The 14,087-nt window shown below is 46.2% G+C and overlaps 1 protein-coding gene across 13 annotated transcripts in view; it reads left to right on the top strand.

The window, feature by feature from the left end:
* NHSL1 (NHS like 1) overlaps positions 1–14,087 on the top strand; it is a 261,028-nt gene that overhangs the window by 211,872 nt on the left and 35,069 nt on the right. The window lies entirely within an intron of this gene.

Below are 14,087 nucleotides of genomic sequence, written 5' to 3'. Positions count from 1 at the left end.
TTAGACTGGGCCAAATGTCAGAAAAACCCCTTCTTTCAGAAGCCCCCTTATTCTTTGTGAAACGAGGAATACAAGGGTTGCCAAAAGAGCATATTTGCTCTTCCACTAAAAAAAGCAGAAGAACAAAATGTATCCCTGAATGCGGAAGAGCTTTTCTGGGATACTTCTGGAATCCCGGAAAAACTCCTGTCGTCTAGCTGTACCCTCACTGGGTTGAGACAGGAGGTGCGGTCTTTGGGGTGAGAGTGAGGGATTTAGGGAGAAGCAGTAACAGGAAACTTGGAAATGGCGGAGATGCTCAATGACTTCTTTGTTTCGGTCTTCACCGAGAAGTCTGGAGGTGTGCCTAACGTAGTGAATACAAGCAGAGAAGAGGGTAAGTTTAGAAGATAGGATACACAAAGAACAAGTTAAAAATCACTTAGGAAAGTTAGATGTCAGCAAGTCACCAGGTCCTAATGAAATGCATCCCAGGATACTCAAGGAGCTGATAGAGGAGGTATCTGAGCCTTTAGCTATGATCTTTGAAAAATCATGGAAGACAGGGGAGATACCAGAAGACTGGAAAAGGGCAAATATTGTGCCCATCTATAAAAAGGGGAATAAGAACTACAGACCGGTCAGTTAGTCTGTCCCAGGGAAGATAATGGAGCAGGTAATTAAGGAAATCATATGCAAACACTTGGAAGGTAATAAAGTGATAGGGAATAGCCAGCATGGGTTTGTGAAGAACAAGTCATGCCAAACTAATCTGATAGCTTTCTTTGATAGGATAACGAGCCTTGTGGATAAGGGAGAAGCGGTGGATGTCATATACCTAGACTTTAGTAAGGCATTTGATACGGTCTCGCATGATATTCTTATTGATAAACTAGGCAAATATAACTTAGATAGGGCCACGATAAGGTGGGTGCATAATTGGCTGGATAACCGTAGTCAGAGAGTTGTTGTTAACGGTGCTAAATCCTGCTGGAAAGGGATAACAAGTGGAGTTCCGCAAGGGTCTGTTTTAGGACCCGTACTGTTCAATATCTTCATCAATGATGTAGATATTGGGATAGAGAGTACATTTATTAAGTTTGCAAATGATACCAAACTGGGTGAGGTTGCAACTTCTTTGGAGGATAGGGACATAATTCAAAATGACCATAGCAAGTTAGAGAAATGGCCAGAGGTAAACAGGATGAAGTTTAATAAAGAGAAATGCAAAGTGCTCCACTTAGGAAGAAACAATCAGTTCCATACATACAAAATGGGAAGCGACTGTCTAGGAAGGAGCATGGCGGAAAGGGATCTAGGGGTCATAGTGGACCACAAGTTGAATATGAATCAACAGTGTGATGCTGTTGCAAAAAAAGCAAATATGATTCTAGGTTGTATCAACAGGTGTGTTGTAAGCAAAACTCGTGAAGTCATTCTGCTGCTCTACTCTGCACTAGTTAGGCCTCAGCTGGAGTACTGTGTCCAGTTCTGGGTGCCACATTTCAAGAAAGATGTGGAGAAATTGGAAAGGGTACAGAGAAGAGCGACAAGAATGATTAAAGGTCTAGAGAACATGACCTATGAAGCCAGGCTTCATGAACTAGGCATGTTTAGTTTGGAAAAAAGAAGATTAAGGGGGACATGATAGCTGTTTTCAAATATCTAAAAGGGTGTCACAAGGAGGAAGGAGAAAATTTGTTCCTCTTGGTTTCTGAGGACAGGACAAGGAGTAATGGGCTTAAAGTGCAGCAAGAGAGGTTTAGATTGGACATTAGGAATAAATTGCCAAGGGAGGTGATGGAATCTCCCTCTCTGGAGATATTTAAGAACAGGTTAGATAGACATCTGTCAGAGATGGTGTAGACGGAGCTTGGTCCTGCCTTGAGGGTGGAGGGCTGGACTCGATGACCTCTCGAGGTCCCTTCCAGTCCTATGATTCTATGAGGTGTGGGAAAGGATGAGAGGTGCAAGGTCTGGGAGGGAATTTGGGTGCAGGAGGAGGTGGAGAAGGGGATGCTGTCTTTGGGAGGGGACACCAGGCTAGGGAGTGTTGGGGTCAGGTGGAGGGTTGGGGTGCTGAGCAAGCCACAGGCTTATGTTTGTGAGAGTGCAGGAGTTTGGGTTGGAGTGTGTGTGAGGGGCTCAGGACAGGGAGGTTGGGAGTATGATGGGCTCAGGACACAGATTTGCAGTGTGTGGAGGGTGCAGAAGTGTTGTGGCAGGAGTCTGGGGATGTGAGACACTCAGGACAGGAGGTTCCAGTGTATAATAGGCTCAGATTTGGGTTTGGGGGGGAGGGGTACAGGAGTGTTACGTACCAGATGGGGGCTTGGCCCCAATTAGGGATTTATTGGCCAGGCTTCATTTTTTAAATAAAATATTATGTCAAACACAAAATGTTTCAGTGTTATCTTTATTTATGAGAAAGGCGGGGAACCTGTTTTGAGTCAGGGGTCACTGACACACAGAAAAGTTAGTTGGGCCACGCAAGTGAGATGCAAAGAAATAACTCCTCCAAAACCCCACAAGCCTCACTAATGTGGCCTCAACTGTGCTGGTGGGAGCAGGGGACATAGTACTGGCGAAGGGTGTTAGTGGGTGCTGGGGCGAGGACAGGGTGCCAGTGGGTACTGCGGCAGGGGACATTGGATAGGGTGCCAGTGGGGGCAGGGGACAGGGAGTCCCCTGTACATGTCTCCTCCGGGGACTCCTACCCCCTGCCCCCTCCCTCCCCTGCAGAGGAAGGAAACCACGGCACGTGTCTCCTCTGGGGACTCCTACCCCTCGCACAGGAAATCCACGGCTTGCATCTTCTCCAGGGACCCTTCAGAGGAGGGATGCCCCGGTGTGTGCCTCCTCTGGTGACTCCAACCTCCTTCTCCTCCCCCTCGCCCCACAAAGGAGGGAAGCCCCAGAGCAGTGCTTGTTCTGGGGACTCCTACTCCTCCCCTCCCCCCAGGAAGTCCCTGGCACGCCACAGACCTGGCCTTTCAGGTACCGTGTCAGTTGTTTGGGGGAGGGGAGCAGCCAGCCTACTTCCTGAAACTGCGGAAGTAGCGCACAGCTGAGGGACTTCCGTCCACCCTGCAGGAAGCCGATGCTACTCCATTGTCGCCAGAGGTATCTCCATTGTCGCCAGTCGATCGCGATTGACGGGTTGGTGACCACCGATACAGACGGTGATATAAGCTTTCATAGTTGCAACCCACTTCTTCAGATGAATGGAGTTATTAAAAGTCCAGTTTCTAAATGCATGCCAGGGAATGCTTCATTATATGTACTGATGTAACAAAGTTCTCAACTTGCTAATATCTCTACATTTTTGGGAGAGGGGTGGAGGGAGAGTGGTAGGATGAAGAGATATAGTCATTTACAGGGCTTGACGAACCCTGGAGAGAGCCACTCGCCAGCCACGCACTGCGCATGCGCCAGACTAGCGCTGCGCATGCACGAAGCGCCGGTGAATGGGGCACACGGAGCAACCGGCTGAAATCTACGTGCCATGGGCGAGTAGATTCAGCCGTTTGTCGAGCCCTAGTCATTTATATAAGCAATATTAACCAAACCAACTAGACACTGTTGAACAAAAGATTTTTCAGCTAATTTGTTGTGGCAGCACGTCTGTTTGAATTCCTGACTCAGTACAGAGAAAATTTTTGTCCTGAGTCCAAAGTGGGTGTTTTGGATGTATTGTAGATAAAGTTCATGAACTTGCCTTACTGTCAGTATTGGTCATCAGTGGTATGGCTCTGCAGCATATTTTAAAGCTAGTTTTGATGTAGAGATTCACTCTTGATAGCCCAGGTCTGTGTAGCTAGTATGGAGATTTAGACAGGCATAATGGGATTTGTTCCAAGTTTGAATGCATTCTTGTGTGATATGTAGACTTGTATCTGTTTGAGGTATTATATGGTCCCCATTACCAGGGCTCGCCAAGCGGCGGCGACCACCGCTCACCAGCTACGCGGTTCTGCGAAATGCACATGCGCTGTGCCGGCTTGTAATCTTCTCACCACGGGCAAGTAGATTACATGATTTGTCGAGCCCTGCCTGTTACTGTAATACCTGAGCACTTACAATTTTTAACCTGTTTATGCTCATAACACTCTTGTGATGTAGGACAGTGCTCTTATTCCCATTATACAGGAGGAAGTGAGGTCCAGAGGGTGCAATCTGCACAGCATGGCTTAACTCGAAATAAGATATGCAATTTGAGCTACGTGAGTTGCATAGCTTATTTCGAAATAGAGCACTCTTCCTCCGACTTCCTTTACTCCTCGTATCACGAGGGTTACAGGAGTTGGCGTAAGAAACCCTCCAGCTTGACAGTATTTTGAAATAACACTAGTTATTTCAAAATAATGTTGCTGTGTAGGCGTACTCAGAGAGACCGTGACTTGTCCAAGGTCACTAAGGGAGTCAGTAGTGGAGCAGGGACCTAGGTCTCTGACTAATGTCCTAACCACTTGGTCAACCGTCCTCACTAGACTAAGGGACACAGTTTCTATACTGTAACAAATCAAACCTTTCTTTGAATGCCATATTATGTATGAGTTATTTGTAGAAATCAGATTTATTGCAGATAATGTTTGAGCACTCTGCATCCCCACAACATAAGGGATAAAATATTATCCTCATTTTATAGTTATAGAGACCAAATGATTTGTTCAAGGTCACACAGCAAGTCAGTGGCGGAGTTGTGAATATAACTTAGGTTGCTTGATGCTCAGCATTTTCACAGTCAGTAAGACCTCAGCTATTTCAGGTATAATTCAGCAATAATTTCAACTATTACCAAAGAGGTTTCTTCTCTGTTTCTAAAATAGAAGTTTATTGCAAAACAAGTAGACAGTAACAAAACAAAACAAAAAAGCATAAAGCAACAAACAATGTAGTCAGTTTGCCTTAGAAAGAAATGTCTTGTACATTTTATTAGGATTGTCATCGTCTTATGTGATTTTTAGACACAGTTCTTATGGACACTCATTTAAAAAAGTTAATACAAAATGCATAGATATGACCTGTATAAAGGAGCTGTTTTCTTGGGTTTTTGCATAAAATGAGACTGCCCAAGTTGTTTAAAACCAATGAGAAAAAGTTTTTTTATTTCAGGGAACAGAATAATTTTCCAATCAGGTATGCAATGAATAGATAAATGTGTTTTTGTGAACAATCAGTTGATTTATTTCTATGGTTGAAAGTTCAGCTGACTATTACAATTAATAACCTCTCCATGATCTTTTAAGTTACAAGTTCAGCAAGAAAGGCTGAGCCAAGAAGTCACCCTGCATTTAGCCAAGCTAATTTTTCAGGCATGCAAATCTAGCTGTCAGTTTGTCACTTGTTCGTTTTTCCCTTCAGCAAAAGAGAAGACCTCTAGTACAAAGGCAGCCCCTATGTACTGTTTTCCTCCCTCTTCTCTTCTTGGTTCATAGAGCCTCTTCTACTGAGGCAGCTTTGCATAGAGACATCTGTTCTCCCATGCATTCGCAGTGCTGGTAGAAATTACCATGGGCCAGCTGGCATTTAATTTTGGATTTTATCAGTTGGTCTGAAGTTGTAGTTGAATTAATTTTTCTTGGATGCAAGACAAGGCACCTGATGCAGGCATTTCTGAGCAATACTTATTTATTTTGCTTTAGCTACCCAAAATGCCTTTTAAAATTGTATATGTATCCATTGTTAAATTAATTCAGGGAACATAAGCATTTTTACTGATAACTGCTTAAAATATGGAGAAATAGGATTACTTGAATCAGACCCTTTATCTATAATTTATACATATTAGTGCATATTCTCTCACATACATTTATGCACACATATGTGGGTGTGTATGTGTAGTATATGAAGATATATTGGGCTTGGGACTGATGCTGAAACCCTTCAAAGTTTACTTACATAAGTAATCACATTAGGACAAGTTTTGTAAGTAATAACTCCGTCTCCAAAGGATTAAAGTAAAGTGCATAACTGAAGTCACAAAAACAGCACACAGGTTGTGTGGGTTTGATTAGGTAGTCTCATAACATAAGATCTGTGGGTCACCAAATGAAATTACAGTAAAAGTCCGATGGTCCGGCATCTGATGGTCCGGCACTCCTGATGGTCTGACACCATCAGGAACCCGGAAGTGCTCCGGGCAGCCGGACCATTGGAGCTGCTCTGCCCCCGGCTTCATCAATTCAGCCGCTGCTAAAACTGACCAGCGGCTGAATCCGGGAAGCCGGGGGCAGAGCAGCTGGAGTGCTGCTGGGTAGGTCCCGTAGCGCTGTCCCTCGGGGCTGCGGGACCAACCCGGCAGCACCCCAGCTGGCCCCGATTCAGCTACTGCTGAAACTGACCAGAGGCTGACTCCAGGAAGCCCAAGGTAGAGCTGCTCTGCCCCGGGCTTCCTGGAATCAGCTGTTGATCAGTTTCAGCAGCAGCTAACTTGGGGACACCTGGGGCAGAGCAGCTGGGGTGCTGCCGGGTTGGTCCAGTAGCGCAGCTCCTGAATCAGCCTCTGCTGAAAATTACCAGTGGCTGACTCCAGGAATCCGGGGTCAGAGCAGCTCTGCCTCTGGCTTCCTGGAATCAGCTGCTGGTCAGTTTCAGCAGCGGCTGACTTGGGGATGCCTGGGCAGAGCAGCTGGGGTGCTGCTGGGTTGGTCCAGTAGCGCCGCTCCTCGGTGCTGAGGGACCAACCCGGCAGCACCCCAGCTGCTCTGCCCCAGGCGTACCCGATTCAGCCGCTGCTGAAACTGACCAGCAGCAGCTGAATGGGGACACCTGGGGCAGAGCCAGACTATCGGAAGGGGGGGATATGAGGGTTCTGGGGTGGCATCCCCCCACCCCACTCCAGACCCCTCATAGTCCCCCCTTCCGATACTCCGGCATATCTGATAATCCGGCACCCCCTGGGTCCTAAAGGTTCCGGATTATCAGAAGTTTACTGTAATAGGTGGCAGGTTTTAAACAAACAAAAGGAAGTTTTTCTTCATGCAGTGCACAATCAACTTGTGGAACTCCTTGCCAGAGGATGTTATGAAGACCAGGACTTTAACAGGGTTCAGAAAAGAACTAGATAAATTCATGGAGGTTAGGTCCAAGCCAGAATGGGTAGGAATGGTGTCCCTAACCTCTGTTTGACAGGGGCTAGAAATGGATGACAGGAGAGGGATCGCGTGATGATTACCTGGTCTGTTCACTCCCTCTGGGACATCGTTTAGCCACTGTTGGGAAGACATGACTGGGTAGATGGACCTTTGGTCTGACCCAATATGGCCCTTCTTATGTTCTTAGGTACAAGAAAACACATGAAACTTATTATGTATCATCTTGGAATTTTTAGTAAATGTGATTGTACTGTATGGAAAACATTCAGAAAATGTTTGTAGATCCATGTCACTCTGTTCAGTTCTGCTGCATGCTTAGCTGTTGCTCTATACTGCAATAAATTTTGTTTCACATACATTTTCAAGACATGGAGATTAATTTTAACTGTTGGAAGTTCTGCCGGTATGAAATATTAACTAAATGGTAAGTCTGGAACAGAGGAGAAACTGCACAAAAACCCTGCCAGCCTATCCCCCAAGATATGCACTCTCTTTCACCATTGAGAAATTCAATCTGTCTGTCTGACTAGACAGAAAATGCATAAGTTAATCCTGTTTTTTTCACAGTAATACCATGTCAAATGAATTAATGAGGTATACATTCAGTGCCTTCTGTTCACTCAATTGATCAGAGACTCAAATTATGGTGTAAGAATATGGACTCAAGTCATTTGAAATGCAGTAAATTGCTTGTGGATGCAATAGTTGCTACTGTGCATTGACTGTTGAGGGTCAGCTAGAGTTTAACGTGAGATGGGAGTTGTGTCTTGTACAAGAATGATGAGGTATCTTTTCCAGGTTTATGAGTTTTCTTTTGCATTTTCAACAGGCCCAGTTATTCCTGTTGTATGAGGAGTAAGGGAAGTCAGAGGAAGAGTGCTCTATTTCGAAATAGGGAGTGTCTACACAGCACTTATTTAAAAATAAGCTATTTTGAAATAAGATACGCAATTGACATAGCTCAATTTGTGTAGCTTATTTCGAGTTAAGCCCTGCAGGATAGATGTACCCTTAGTTGTACTACAATTCTTAAATCATTGTTTATAGTGCCACATTCTATTACAGGGCTGCACTGACTTCCAATGAACCCTCACCGTGAACGCCACTTTGACACACTACACTAATACTGTCTACAAAATCCCTGTTCTGAATGACAGACTTATGTAATGGGGAGAGTACTGTGAATAGCTTATGTGCTGTCTGTGACAAGTGCTAGCATTACACCAGAATTCAGCAGTGTGGGTGGTAGTAAAAGGCCTCCCAGGCATGAGAAAATGCTTATATAGTACTGTTGACTGCTTAAAAACATTTATATTTGCAATGCATCTTCCAGACCATACACCTAACCTGTTGTTACAACTAAAAATGAAATGGGAGTCTTTCAGAGGTTTTTTACCATATCTCTCCCATTACAATTAAATAAATAAAGGGAAAAAATAAAATAAACCCCATGTGAGTGAACAAGACAAAGAAACAAAACTACCACAACCACAACTGTGGGTAAAAGTGGCTCTCTGACAGAGCTTGTAACTGGGAGGGTTTTTTCGTTCTATCCAACGTAGCATAGACGACAGCCACTGCAGGACCAGGGGCAAGGAGTTGGGGGGTGGGACATTGGGCAATCAGCCCTTAGCACTTGCTCTTCCCCACACCCTTTCCAGCCCTCAAAGCTGCATGGAGCAACACACTCAAGCGAGTCTGGGGCTCCAGTCACTATCAGAGTGGTCAGGCATTGCTGTGGCATGGAGATAAAACCCATCATGGCCTGGAACCAAGACTTGGGCAGAGAGGCAGTTGCCAGGGTAGAGTCAAGAAGGGCCCCAGTGAATTCTGTTCTGTGTGTTGGAGCAAGAGTGAATTTTGGTATGTTTGAGAATCAGGAGAACAGGGTCTTGACCAGTTCCATGTGCTTGAGCACCAGCTCCCATGACCTGCCCTTGATGAGCAAGTCACCCAGGTACAGGAAGACCTGCACCCTGTTCTTACACAGGAATGCAGTTACCACCACCGTGTACTTCACAGACACCTGGGCACCATGGCCAGGCTGAAGAGCAGCACAGTGATCTGGAAATGCCAGTCTGCCACCCCAAAATGGAGGTGATATGAATGTATGCCTCCTTGAGATGGTAGACAGTGTAACAATCCCCCAGATCCAGTACGGGGATGATAGAGGCATGGGATACATAAGAAACTTGAATATTCTTATGAACGTGTTTAGGTTTTTGAGGTCCAGTGTGGGGTGCAGGCCCTCTTTGGCATAAGGAAGTACCAGGAGTCATGCAGCATCACTATAGCCGTATTCATCGTGCATGCTGCTGAGTCCACAGTGTCCAGGGCCACCTGCAGGGCAGTCTTGGTGACCGGGCGGTCTTCCTGTAGCAACTCCAAGAACTCCTGCCTAGAGTCGGAAGAGAAAAACTACTGGAATTTGGAGAGAGCACTCCAGGAGTTACACGCATGCCCACTGAGGAGTGCCTGCTGGTTCAAGACCAGCAGTTGAAGCCCCCCCAGTGGAATAGACCTTGTGACCAAATTGGTCCAGCATTTTAGCATCCTTATTTTTGGGGGAAGGACCAGCAATTAGCCAAGATGGTCAGGGTTAGAACCCTATACTAAGTCTCTCATTGCTAGATGCTGGGAATGGACAACAAGGGATGGGTCACTTGATTACCTGATTGTTCCCTCTGGAGCATCTGACATTGGTCATTGTTAGGAGACCAGGTACTAGGCTAGACGAATCATTACAGGCAGTCCCCGGGTTACGTACAAGATAGGGACTGTAGGTTTGTTCTTAAGTTGAATTTGTATGTAAGTTGGAACTGGCGTCCAGATTCAGCCGCTGTTGAAACTGACCAGCAGCGGCTGAATTGGACACGCCTGGGGCAGAGCAGCTGGGGTGCTGCTGGGTTGGTCCCGCAGCGCCGCTTAGTGGCGCTACTGGACCAACCTGGCAGCACCCCAGCTACTCTGCCCCAGGTGTTCCCAAGTCAGCCACTGCTGAAACTGACCAGCGGCTGACTACAGGAAGCCTGAGGCAGAGCTGCTCTGCCCCGGGCTTCCTGGAATCAGCCGCTGATCAGTTTCAACAGCGGCTGAATCTGGACTCCTGGGACAGAGCAGCTGGGGCGCTGCCGGGTAGGTCCACTAGTGCCGCACATCGGCACTGTGGGACCAACCCGGCAGCCCCCCAGCTGCTCTACCCCAGGCGTCGGCGAGAAAAGCCTCGTCTGCTGGGGGGGGGGGCACTAGCTGCGCGCCCCCCTCCCCCAGCACACCAGGGAGACACGGAGCAGCTTTCTTGCCGCGGAGGACGCGGGCGGCGGGACCGCGGCGCGTCTCGGCGGTCCCTCCGCCCGTGTCCTCCGTGGCGAGAAAGCCTCTCTGCGTCTCCCTGGTCTGCTGGGGAGGGGAGGGCGCTAGCTCCGCGACTCCCTGGTCTGCTGGGGGGAAGCACTAGTGGCCCCCCCCCCCCGGTTTGTAACTAGGGGACGTAACCCGGGGACTGCCTGTAGTCTGAACCAGTATGGCCATTCTTATGACTCCTGTTGGCAATTACTCTTTCAAATGCATCTCTAAGGTTCGAGGACTCCTTTAGACTACAGGTCCTGTCCATTTGCTGGATCAGGGGGAAGGGTCCTAAATCAGTTTTTACACAGACTCCTTTCTTTGTTAGTTCCTATAAAATCCAGTAGAAATGAGCATCTCTCGAAGTGGTGGTAGCGCTCTACTTGTTTTTCAACCCGAATGAATCCTCACTATTCTTTGTTCCTGGAGAGTTATGGTTCCCCAGCCTCATTGGATTACATAGAGTCCCTCAGTAGTGCATAAACAGTTGCATTTTTAATATAGTGTAGGCTTAAAATGTTTAAACATATTCCAATAAAGTTTAACTAGGATATTCCAGGAAATTGCCATTTGTCACTCCCACAACAACTACAACCCACACACGTTTATTATATTTTGCAATTTATCTTTAAATGCTGCACCTTCATTTGGAATCTGTTGACTTTTTACAGGGTCATTATGTGTTGTTCCAGGATTAGTTACAGGGGTGTAAAAAGGAGCTGTTCTTATGGACAGATGGGAACGTACTAAAGGTTGAATCTCTGTGGTCCAGGACTGGCAACATCTGTGGACAGGGATGTAAGCGATTAGTCGATTACCCGATAAGCTAATGCTTATCATGTAGTCGAGTAGGAACACAACTTTGTTGCTCCCCTCCCTCCTCCCCCTCCCTTCTGCCTCTAGCAGAGAGAGGCAGCAATGGAGAGGGGGGGGAAGCGGGAGCCGGCTTAAAAGCCAGTTCCCCACAGCACTATCTCTGCAGGGGGCAGGGAAGGCAAATGGCAGCAGGGAAACAACGTGAGCAGGGATTGAAAGTCCCACTCGCGTGGGTCCGGACTGCTGCTCCTCTCCTTTTGAAATGTACAAAAGCTGCCATTTCAAAGGGAGAGGTGCAGCGGGATAGCGAAGCACCTGCCTTATCAGCTCATCGAGTAGTCGATGGAAATTAATCAAAATTTAACATCCCTAGTACCAGACCACAGATGTTGCCAGACCAGAGATCCCCCACACAAAAGACCCCTGAAAGACTGGCGGCAGGGAGCAGAGCCGGCAGCCCGTCCAGGAGCCCAGCAGCAGTGGAGCTCTGCAACTGCAAGCGGCATAGCCTGGCAGGCTGGGAGCTTGCTGCAGACCTCGGCAGCAGTCCTGGGACAACTGAGTCTGGTAGCAGGGAAACCCTGGGGCCCCGGGGCTGGCTGCAGAACCCAGCAGCGGGGAGCCTGGGATTAGGGCTGGCAGCACAGCTGCGGCCTAGAGGGGAGCCCATCCAGATTTGCTGACAGACCACAGGAGAACCCAGAGTCTATCAGCAGAGGGGCCAAAGTTGACCACCTCTGACTCGGCAAGCTCCCTCCTTGTCCTGAGGGTGCTGGACCAGGGAGGTTCACCTGTAGCAGGAAGGCTTATTTACCATCATATCCTGGATTTTGTCTGTAATGATGTGTTTTGGCATCCAAGACAGTTGTGTGACTTCATTGTAAGAACAGAAGACCTTGAACCTGAGAGGTGGCCTTGAAATATGATACATTCGTAATGTTCATAGAGAATAAAAAGGAAAAAAAAGGTTACATGCCATAATCCTGTACCTCTAAGTTAAATGTGAAACATGGTATTGCATTCCATTAAAAACACAGCAGTTCAAAATAGGCTTTGTCTCAGAATCAGATTCCTGTATCCTGAAAAAAGGGCTTTCTGTTTTGGAGGCTCTCTTGAGTTTGATGACCCACAAACTACTTTATGGATGTCTTATTTAGGGATGTAATTGTATAGTCAATTAACTGATAAGCAAAAGCTTACAGGTTAATGCTACAGACTACATGCATTTCCTCCCCACCCCCTTGCCAGTAAATTTTTTAGCAAGCTGGCCAGCAGCCCAGCTCAGTCCTGGCTTGTACTGGGTCCTGGACCTACCCTGCTGCGGCTCTGTATTTAAAGTGTATTAGGAGCCAGGTGGGCAGGCAGCCAGGCTCATTTCTGGCTCATGCTAGGTCCGGGAGCTTAGAGTCCCTCCCTCCCCCCTCCCCCCCCCCGGGACTACAGAATAGTTGACTAACCAGTAGGAATTCATGAGGTTAATCGACTATTCAATTAACCAATATTTAACATCCCCAGTCTTGTTGAAAATGGTAGAAGAGTTGAGAACCTTTTAATAAACAGTAAAACAAAGCCAAATTATTCTCTGGTTACAAGTTGATGCTCCATTTAATGATTCAACAAGCAAAATTCCTTCTTAAAAGGTGCCATGAATAAAAAAAATAAAATTGAAGTTATATGGGAAAATGATGGGAGTGAAGTAGGCAAGAAACTATTAAAAGACTATTTAAAAAACACATCTTCTCCAGTAAGTAATGACAAAAGCTGTTTGCATCATGACAACGTATAATGTCCAGGAGACGTTTCAGTTACTTTGGTAGAGGTGTAATAAATATTTATTTTTGTTTGTGCTTTCCTAATCTCTCAACAGATTCAGATTTCAGTCTCTGGAAATATAAAACTAACATTTCCACTGGACAAATCAGTTTCGTTGTCACATCTTGAACATTTAATTTTTCCTTATGCTCCAGCATCTGTTAAATTTGAGCACAGTCACACTGAATACCAATTAAGAAAAGTACACCGACAGGAACACAGCTATAGAAATTTTATTCAGGGAAATGAAGTGATACTGGGATTTTGGCCAATTTGGGTTGGGTTTTTTAATCCTTTCCTCAATTTTACTCTATATTCCCTCTACGTGAAAGACTCTTAACTTTACATTTGGCCTGACAAAGGCTGGTCTGAGGTTCTGAGGATCTCTATAATTCACACTCCAGTCTGTCTCCCTGAAAACATTGTGTCTTCCTCAGGCTGGGAGGCTGGATGAATGGCCAGGGCCAGAGCCACTTAACAGATGGTGCTTGAGCAGTGAGCAATATCTGCAGTCCAAGTGAAGGGCATATTATGGAGGTATCCAGTTTGGCGAGTGATACACCCACTGTTGCTAGCACACCTTGGTTTCCTGTACTGTAGTATGCTGCCATCTGTCAAGACAATAAGCCAGACCACAAATTTAAAAAAAAACAACCCTCTTGTTCTCTCTCCCAATTATCTGTAGTATTTCTAGAGCTCATGCCAACTGAAATAAATTAAATCTGTACTGTACATATATGCAGGGCTCAATGATCATGGCGAAAGCCACTGCGCATGCGTGAACCGCCAATGAATGGGGCGACCAGCTGAAATCTACTCGCCCCGGGCGAGTAGATAAGTGGATTTGTTGAGCCCTGCATATATGTATAGAACTTCAAAATTGTCTCCCATTATCTATTAGACAACATTAATGTATCATAAAAGTTCCTATCACCACACTCACTGTAAATATTGAGTATTTTTAGATTTGCAGCACTGTAAAAAGTAATAGGTATTGATTGGCCTTTGTAATATGTTATCAATAGATGTGTTTGTATG

This window comes from Pelodiscus sinensis, chromosome 3 (genome assembly GCF_052426305.1).
Source record: "Pelodiscus sinensis isolate ZL-2025 chromosome 3, ASM5242630v1, whole genome shotgun sequence".
Classification (NCBI taxonomy): Eukaryota; Metazoa; Chordata; order Testudines; family Trionychidae; genus Pelodiscus; species Pelodiscus sinensis.
The sequence above is the reverse complement of the archived record's forward strand: the minus strand, read 5'-3'. Positions and strand labels throughout refer to the sequence as shown.